This window comes from Osmerus mordax, chromosome 17 (genome assembly GCF_038355195.1).
Source record: "Osmerus mordax isolate fOsmMor3 chromosome 17, fOsmMor3.pri, whole genome shotgun sequence".
In the NCBI taxonomy this organism is placed as follows: Eukaryota; Metazoa; Chordata; class Actinopteri; order Osmeriformes; family Osmeridae; genus Osmerus; species Osmerus mordax.
In genome coordinates, this window is record NC_090066.1 from 1,260,869 (window position 1) to 1,269,264 (window position 8,396).

Consider the following 8,396-nt stretch of genomic DNA (forward strand, 5'->3'; position numbering starts at 1 on the left):
TAAATTGCACTTTTACTGCACTCTCTCGTCCCGTTGACCGCCTCGCGCAAAGTGCGTTTGTCAATTTGTTTATCCAAGCAGCATGGGGTGATGCCAAACCGGATGCATGTCACTTCCCCTTGGAGCAATGAACTGTGTGTGCAGACGATACATGTCGGTGTCATAAGACGCATTTGAGCGCAGGGTCCCCCAGTTCCGATGATAAGACTTTAAACAATTCCCCTTGAACCTCCCCTTTCTCTCTCTCTCCTCTACTCCGCTCTGACTTGAGTCTTAACTACAAACGCAGATGGGCGGATTTGCACACATGCATAAAAGGAACAGTATGCAGAGAAGTGATTACGGTCCCAGAGGACCTGGTGCCGCTGCCAAACGCACAAACCCCGGTTAACATGAGGAGCACACTGGGACTAAACACAACAAGCCATGTAACCAGCCTTAGAAATGGTTTCCTCTTATAGATTATTCTTTAATAAACCTATACCAAAAGGAATGTATGCCTACATTCAGATATACGTACAGCTACGCTTAGGAGCTATGCAGACACATTTCCATAACACGACCTACTCAACAAAAAGTGCTGGTTTTATACTGTGGTACTTTCGCGTTGCCAGGTGTGTGAACTGCATCAGATTCTGTGAGAGATCAAATCTGGTCACCTTGCACCCATACATGACAGCTTTTGTATCATATATCTGTCTCCAATCTCCAATCTAATGAGTTATTCTATTGTCAAACGACGTGATGACAAAGTGTAAAATCCAGACTTGTTTAGATTAAAATGTCTGACCAGTTTGTTCTGAACATCCCACGAGAAACGCGATGAGGACAACTCGGCCACTCAAAGCCACGCGCCACTGCGTGTGCTTTTGGTGTGGCTGGGATGAAGTAGGGCAAAGCAGCTGGAAGCAATCCCATTTATGTACCAGCCTGCTGTTTTTTTTGTTTAACTAAGTGTTCCTGAGGTCTGGACACGAACCCCGTGGAGGGCACTATCGTTTTTTGACAGGAAATCCACACTAACACAAACTTCGGCCGTTTTTTTTTAATTGAAGTTTTTATGTGCAATTTTAGGGAGCTATGCAATAGTGGAATGTGATGGATGTGTGTTTGTGTTTTAACTTATAGCCTTAATATTTTTACATTTTTATCTTATTTTATAAACTTGTGTATTTATTCAATGCACCTAAGGAGGATTGCCTCCAATTTCGTTGTACAGTGTACAATGACAATAAAGATATTCTATATGTTAACGGGCGGCGGTAAGAGCCCTCTAGAGAGCGCGAGAGAAAGAGAAGACGAAGAAAGCGAAAGCAGACGCACTGTCCGGTCTCATAAGCCGCGTGCAGGTTATTTCAATCGTTTTCAAGGTCCGTTTTCCGTTAGATTCGTGCGCTGGCAGTTTACGTTTGTTTAAATCAGCGCAGAAAAAGTGCCAGCGCGTATGTGTGTGTGTGTCTGCTGGGGCGAACCGCAGCCAGAGCCACGAGGAGGCAGGTGCGAAGGTGCGCAGCTCAGGGCGCGTGTCACCCTAGCAATGTCAATCAAGAGTGAGGAAAGGAGAAAAACAGACGTCAAACTTGTCTTGGAGTTAAATGATTCAAACTTTTCTAAGATTCAGCCCTGTCCCGTGTGATTTCAAATGGCTCACTATAAACGAAGTTTGAAAGTTGAGGGGGAAAGTATGAGATTGATATATGATATGTCACCATAAATTGTGGAACTGCTTATCCAGATACATACGAATGATAGTGGACCCAAAGGAAAATACGATTTCCCCTCTACAGCAACAACCGTTGCTGAATCCGACCTTTACCATGTTAAAATGATTTAAATAACAACACATAGAAACACAAACATTGATTCACAAAGGCACATTGTAGCTACACACACACAGTCCAGTAAATACTGAGCTAAGCGGACAGGTGTGGACAGGAGAGGGGCACCAAGAGTACAGTGTGGTTGTGTTCGTGAGTGAGACAAAGAGAGAGAGAGAGAGAGAGAGAGAGAGGGGAAGAGAGCGGGAAAGAGAAAGAGAGGGAAAGAGAGAGAGGGTACAAGGGAGTACCAGAGTGATGGTTGGTGTTACCATGGTACCAGGGAGGGTGGAACACACGATCCCAAGGCAAGATCCTGTCAGCACCTGCTGGCTGCACGCACGCACGCCGCCTATAACTGCTAACAGGACACAGACCTAAACACACACAAAAGAAAAAAAGAAAAGCTATTACTTGAATCAAGTAAACGATGTATGAATAACTATTTACCGAAAGAAATTGCTGAGATTACTCAAATAGTTTTAAGTTATCGTTTTCAGCAAAAGTTGTGAGTATTCTGAATGTTTACAGAGTGGGGGGTAGGCCTAGTTTGTGTAGCTAATCTCTTTTTCACCTCTGACCCTCCTTGATGTGAAAATAACAACCCCCTTCCACTCCACATCCCTAACCCCCTAACCCACAACACTTTCACCCAATTATGTGGGTGCTTTTTTCCCTTGCAAATGACGGATGAGGGGTGGGGAGGTTGATTGACCCCACACACGCAGACACACTAGTCTCTCTGTCCACTGTTTGAAAGAGCTGAACAATATCATCTTTCGTTTAGTAAAGTGATGAAACAAGTGGTAAAAAAATACAAAAATAAATAAACATAGGGAGTCAGGTGGTTGAGCGGTTAGGGAATCGGGCTAGTAATCTGAAAGTTGCCAGTTCAATTCCCGGTTGGTCAAATGACGTTGTGTCCTTGGGAAAGGCACTTCACCCTACTTGCCTCGGGGGGGGGAATGTCCCTGTACTTACTGTAAGTCGCTCTGGATAAGAGCATCTGCCAAATGACTAAATGTAAATGTAAACATTAGAGGGGCAACAAAGAAGACAAACGGTAGAAGGGCGAACGCCTCACGGACAGAGGAAAAGATTGACACGCAGACTAAGAGAGAATTCAGAGACGTTCACTAATGAGGACGTAAGATACTGTCAAGTGGATGCAACAGAGAAAAAGAGTGGTAAAGAAAGGTAGTTCAAGGTTTCACGGCACTTCAGTTTACCGACACTGCAGAGAGCCTATCTGGGGGTCGCGATACGAGGGCAGCGCAGCAGTTCTATGAATCAAGGTGCGGAGGGACCTTCCTCTCCGTTGTGCGCTTGCATGTCCGCCGTTAATAGCCTGCAGATGTGAAGGTATTTCACAAGTGCGGCTTTGGAAAACATTCCCGCACATAAATCCAATTAGGTTGAACCTTTCGGACACAAGCAAGCGACCAGCCGACCAAACGCCCGGCCCAGTTGACTCAGCTGAGCCAGTTTAAGAGGAGGAACAAAGTAGTGTAGGCTACAACGTCGCTCCGGTGCGGCACTGTTAACCTGGAAGGCTTGACGCTAATTGGTTTAGCAAGGATTTGGATGAGGTAAACTCAATGAACCGGCTGTGGCAATTTGGAACAATTTGGCAGGGATATTTTGCGTGGCTTAGTGTATGTCAAAGTAGTAGAGGGATCAATTTGTTACGGGTGGTTGATGTAGGTTGCTCCGGGAAAGGCTTTGAGGCAAGCCTTCTTCGGTACCAGTCACAGTCAACACCTAAAACTAAAATAAACACCCAAGATAATGTCAACCGACTGAACGATTGTTTTTGGGGGGAGGAATCTAAAGTAACTTTCCCCTTACGTAATCACACCTCAAGTGGTAGGCCTCCTTGGTGGTTAAACGTGCCTTTAGTTTGAAGAACCGTCTGGAGTCTGGATTGGAGTGGACTGAACTAGGTGTGGGTCACTGAGCTTGGTTGGGCTAGGGTGGACTAGGCTAGGCTGGGATGGAGAATGGACCGGAGTGGACTGAATGAGCTGTGGAGGGGCTGGGCTGGAATGGCCTCGGCTGGTATGGAGAATGGACTGAAGTATCCTTGTTGCTGTTTCAGGCAGCTGCATGAGCGTCTGTCACCTCATACATCGCTAACTGGCCCCACGTGTCCAAGAGTACTGGTCTAGATAAATTAGCCACACACACACGCGTGCTTACACACGCACAGAAGTATATCATGTTTAAAGATGCACAAGTATTCACACTCACATGCACGCTTACACACACAAACACACACTCTCTCTTTAGTGGCACGGCGGGAATTTGTTGGCCCTGTGTGGCTTTATTAACTGGAGTGGGGAGGGGAGAGGTGAGATGGGGGGAGGGGAGAGGTGAGATGGGGGGAGGGAGGGGGAGGGGAGAGGTGAGATGGGGGGAGGGAGGGAGGGAGAGAGGGGGAGGGAATCACACCAGGTGCTAATAGATTTCCTGCAGCTTTGAACCGTCTGGTCGTGGCGGTCCCTTGGAATGGGGTTAGGTTTCATCTGTGTCAAATTACCCGGACCACCATTTGACCTCCCATGACACACACCCCAGACACACGCGTACGAGAGATATATGTGTGTAAGTGTGTGTGTGTGCCTACTCTCCGCTTCTCTCATTGTGTCCCTCATCAGAGATGTTACATAACCCTAACCCAACCGTGTCTGAAGTCATAAATACACATTAAATACCCCTCCCCCTCCCCAAAAAACAACTACAAAAACTAAGCCTGCATGTTCATTTACCGTCCAATTATATACTCTCATTGTGCCACACAAACTAATGACTGCAAACACATAATTCGAAGTTTGAGGGAGTCAGGTGGCTGAGCGGTGAGGGAATCAGGCTAGTAATCCGAAGGTTGCCAGTTCGATTCCCGGTCATGCCAACTGACGTTGTGTCCTTGGGCAAGGCACTTCACCCTACTTGCCTCGGGGGAATGTCCCTGTACTTACTGTAAGTCGCTCTGGATAAGAGCGTCTGCTGAATGACTAAATGTAAATGTATTTTGATTGCCGCTTTCAGAGGTTTTCTGAAAGTGTTCGTTTTCTCCTGTTGTTGTTTTTCTCAGCAGGTGTGTGTGTGTGTGTGTGGGCGTTGTGTGTTCGCGTGAGTGGCCCGCCGTGGCGGGGGTCTGAAGTTGTGCTTTGTGTATGAGTCAGCACTGCATTACACTGAAGTAGTGTGTGCCTGAGTTGATGAGTGTGTAAGTAATAGGATGTGTAGGAGTTTGTGTGTGTGTGGCTTCTAAACAAGCATCTGTTAGGCATCTCATTGTGGAGGCCAGACATTGTAAACAAAGATATCGTGTCAGACAATCTTTATCTGAGCAGGCAGACTGCTTCCTGACAAGACAGGAGGCAGGGCTTCAGACCTTAATCATGGACATGGTAATATCATTACACACGGCAGATATACTGACTCCTGTTGCAGTCACATGCCTGTGTCTCCCAGCTGGGTTGATAACTCACCAGGCTCTGGCTCTGTTCCTCCACCCAGGAGGTCTCTGTGTTGCTCTGTGATGTGTGTCCACCTGTGGGTCTGCAGATCCGCATGCATTTACATTTTTACATTTAGTCATTTAGCAGACGCTCTTATCCAGAGCGACTTACAGTAAGTACAGGGACATTCCCCCGAGGCAAGTAGGGTAAAGTGCCTTGCCCAAGGACACAACGTCAGTTGGCATGACCGGGAATCGAACTGGCAACCTTCGGATTACTAGCCCGATTCCCTCACCGCTCAGCCACCTGATTCCCGACGCATGCGTGAATGTTCTGAAACTCCCTGCTGCTTAGTAATGTGTCACACATCCATCTTATGCAATATACGGTTTTATATCTTGCTCTGTACATCTTATACTGCAACATCTCTCTCTCTTTCTATCTGTCATTTTTTTTGTTCCTTTTCACTACCCCCCCTCTCTCCCTCCCTCCCTACCTCTCCCTCCCTCCCTACCTCTCTCTCTCTTTACCTCTCCTTCCCAAGCCTTCCTTCTCTCTATCTCCTCTCCCTCACCGTCCCTCTCTCTCTCTCCTCTCTCTCTCTCTCTACACACCACACAGGTGTACAACTTTGTATACATGTTATTATTATTTGGTATATTATTAATGTTGGCCAATAATCGGTAGGAAAAATCATTAAATAAATACACACATATATACGCATACACACACACACGTGTATATATACACACATATATACCCATACATACGCACATACACCAGGTCATATTATAATAATAATAGATTTGAAACTTCAAGTGCTTATAAAAAGTAATCATAGTAAAATTGAAACAAAAATGAAAACATGTTATGTTTGACACTTTATACATTGTTCTCAATGTGGCTGCCCCCAAGGCTATGACAGGCTGATACATACTGTGCTGCAAAATACAGCAGTTAGGTTTTTCTTTCAATAAATAAACCAGTCTCTCATTATTTGTAAAATTTTCAAATTCCTTGTATATGTTTGTAATTTTGGGGAAGTATGTGGTTCGAATTTCTTTATAGTGGTCACATTCCGTTAGGAAGTGGAGCTCTCTCTCTCTCTCTCTCTCTCTCTCTCTCTCTCTCTCTCTCTCTCTCTCTCTCTACTCCTTCTCTCTACTCCTCTCCCTCTCTCTCCTCCCTCCTCTCCCTCTCTCTCCTCCCTCCCTCCCTCCCTCCCTCCCTCCCTCCCTCCCTCCCTCCCTCCCTCCCTCCCTCTCCTCTCCTCTCCTCTCCTCTCCTCTCCTCTCCTCTCCTCTCCTCTCCTCTCCTCTCCTCTCCTCTCCTCTCCTCTCCTCTCCTCTCCTCTCCTCTCCTCTCCTCTCCCTCCCCTCTCTCTCCCTCCTCTCCCTCCCTCCCTCCCTCCCTCCCTCCCTCCCTCCCTCCCTCCCTCCCTCCCTCCCTCCCTCCCTCCCTCTCCTCTCCTCTCCTCTCCTCTCCTCTCCTCTCCTCTCCTCTCCTCTCCTCTCCTCTCCTCTCCTCTCCTCTCCTCTCCTCTCCCTCCCTCTCCTCCCCTCCCCTCCCCTCTCCTCTCCTCTCCCTCTCTCTCCGTCCCTCTCCCTCAGGACCTCTGTGTGTGTAATGCCAGGGAGGAGAGTTGACGTGCGAGTACCAGTCAATGAGGCGTAACACGTCCACATCTGCCCGCGGCATTTCTCTGTTTTCCAGATATAACCGGGCCCACGACTGGCTTTCAAGACGGACAGACATGAAAGGGAGATCAAAAAGGAGTGCTACCAGACTGCAGCGATTACACCAAAGTGCATGTTCAAATGACCAGCAGATGAGTCACTAACTTAGTTTTTCGACTTTTCTACTCCCAGACCTGTTGCCTTGCGCGGCGAGGTTCGGGGTGTTGTGCAGGTGGATGGGGCGCTGAAATAAAAGCCACATTGGGAGGAGAAAAGAGGCGCAACGGGAGGTTTATGGCCCCTGCTGAACGGTCCACCATAAACATGCTATAGTTTAAGCCTTCACCTTTTCCAGGTGTGTCTTTCTGTTGAACAGAATGTTACATGGAACGGCCTATCAATGGCAGACAGCATTGTAAATAAGTTGTATTTTGAAAGTTGTTTCTCTTCTAACGTGCCATGCTTTGACGGTCATTAAAATCCCAGCTCAGATTCTGTTGAAACTGTCAGTGACGGTAAGTTCCAGAACGTCATGGAACAAATCAGGGAAAGAGGGGGAGAGCTCCCCTCCGTAATCAGCTAGCAGAAGACCAGCAGTCAGACATGCGCGTTGTTTGTGCTGCATCAGGTCAAACTGCAAACCACAGAGACCGATGGACTGGGACTACACGTGCTAGGGAGGCCTGGGCCCAGGACCCCGCGGGCCCAGGCCCCCGCGGGATCCTGGGCCCGCGGAATCCTGGGCCTGCTGCGGATCCTGGCTATTTACAGCCTCTGATTCTGGTCTATTTACGGTACCTAATCTGAAATAATAACTGGAAACGCTCCACGCAGGGACCATGAGCCCTTGAGAGCAGCCGCCAGTTTAATTAGCGAGGGACCTTGAAAACAGACCAATCGTAAAGAAGAGTCTGAAATGCACTTCCTGGTTTCAGCTTGTTTAAGCCACCGGCTCCCTCCAAATCTCACATGGTTTTGAAGTTCCACAGACGTGGTCTGGAGAGACGGTACTGGAAGTTGATACGATGGGCCTCAATAAATGAGCTTGAGGTCTTTGAAATGTAAATCTGTAGCCAAGACCTAAACAATGGGGGAGGGATCTTAACAGATTCACCACAGTCCTGTAGAAGTACAATGGGACTTCAATGGGGGCTGCTAACATCAATAGGGGATAGTAACAATGTTAATCTCTTGAAAATTACACTTAGGAGTCAAGTTTTTGCAATTGGGGATAACCACAACCTCATCAAAGCCTTGGTGGTCTGATCCTGTCTTTCTGTTGTTGGTTGAGGTCAAGAATGTTGGTTTTTACAAATCATCCCCCAGTTGTTTTCTTTCCAGATTTATCCTCTCAACAAACATGTGCCCGTTCAAACTTTGTACTGTGTATCTCTGTGTATAATAACGGTTGTCACCATCCATCATCAACATCCATATCA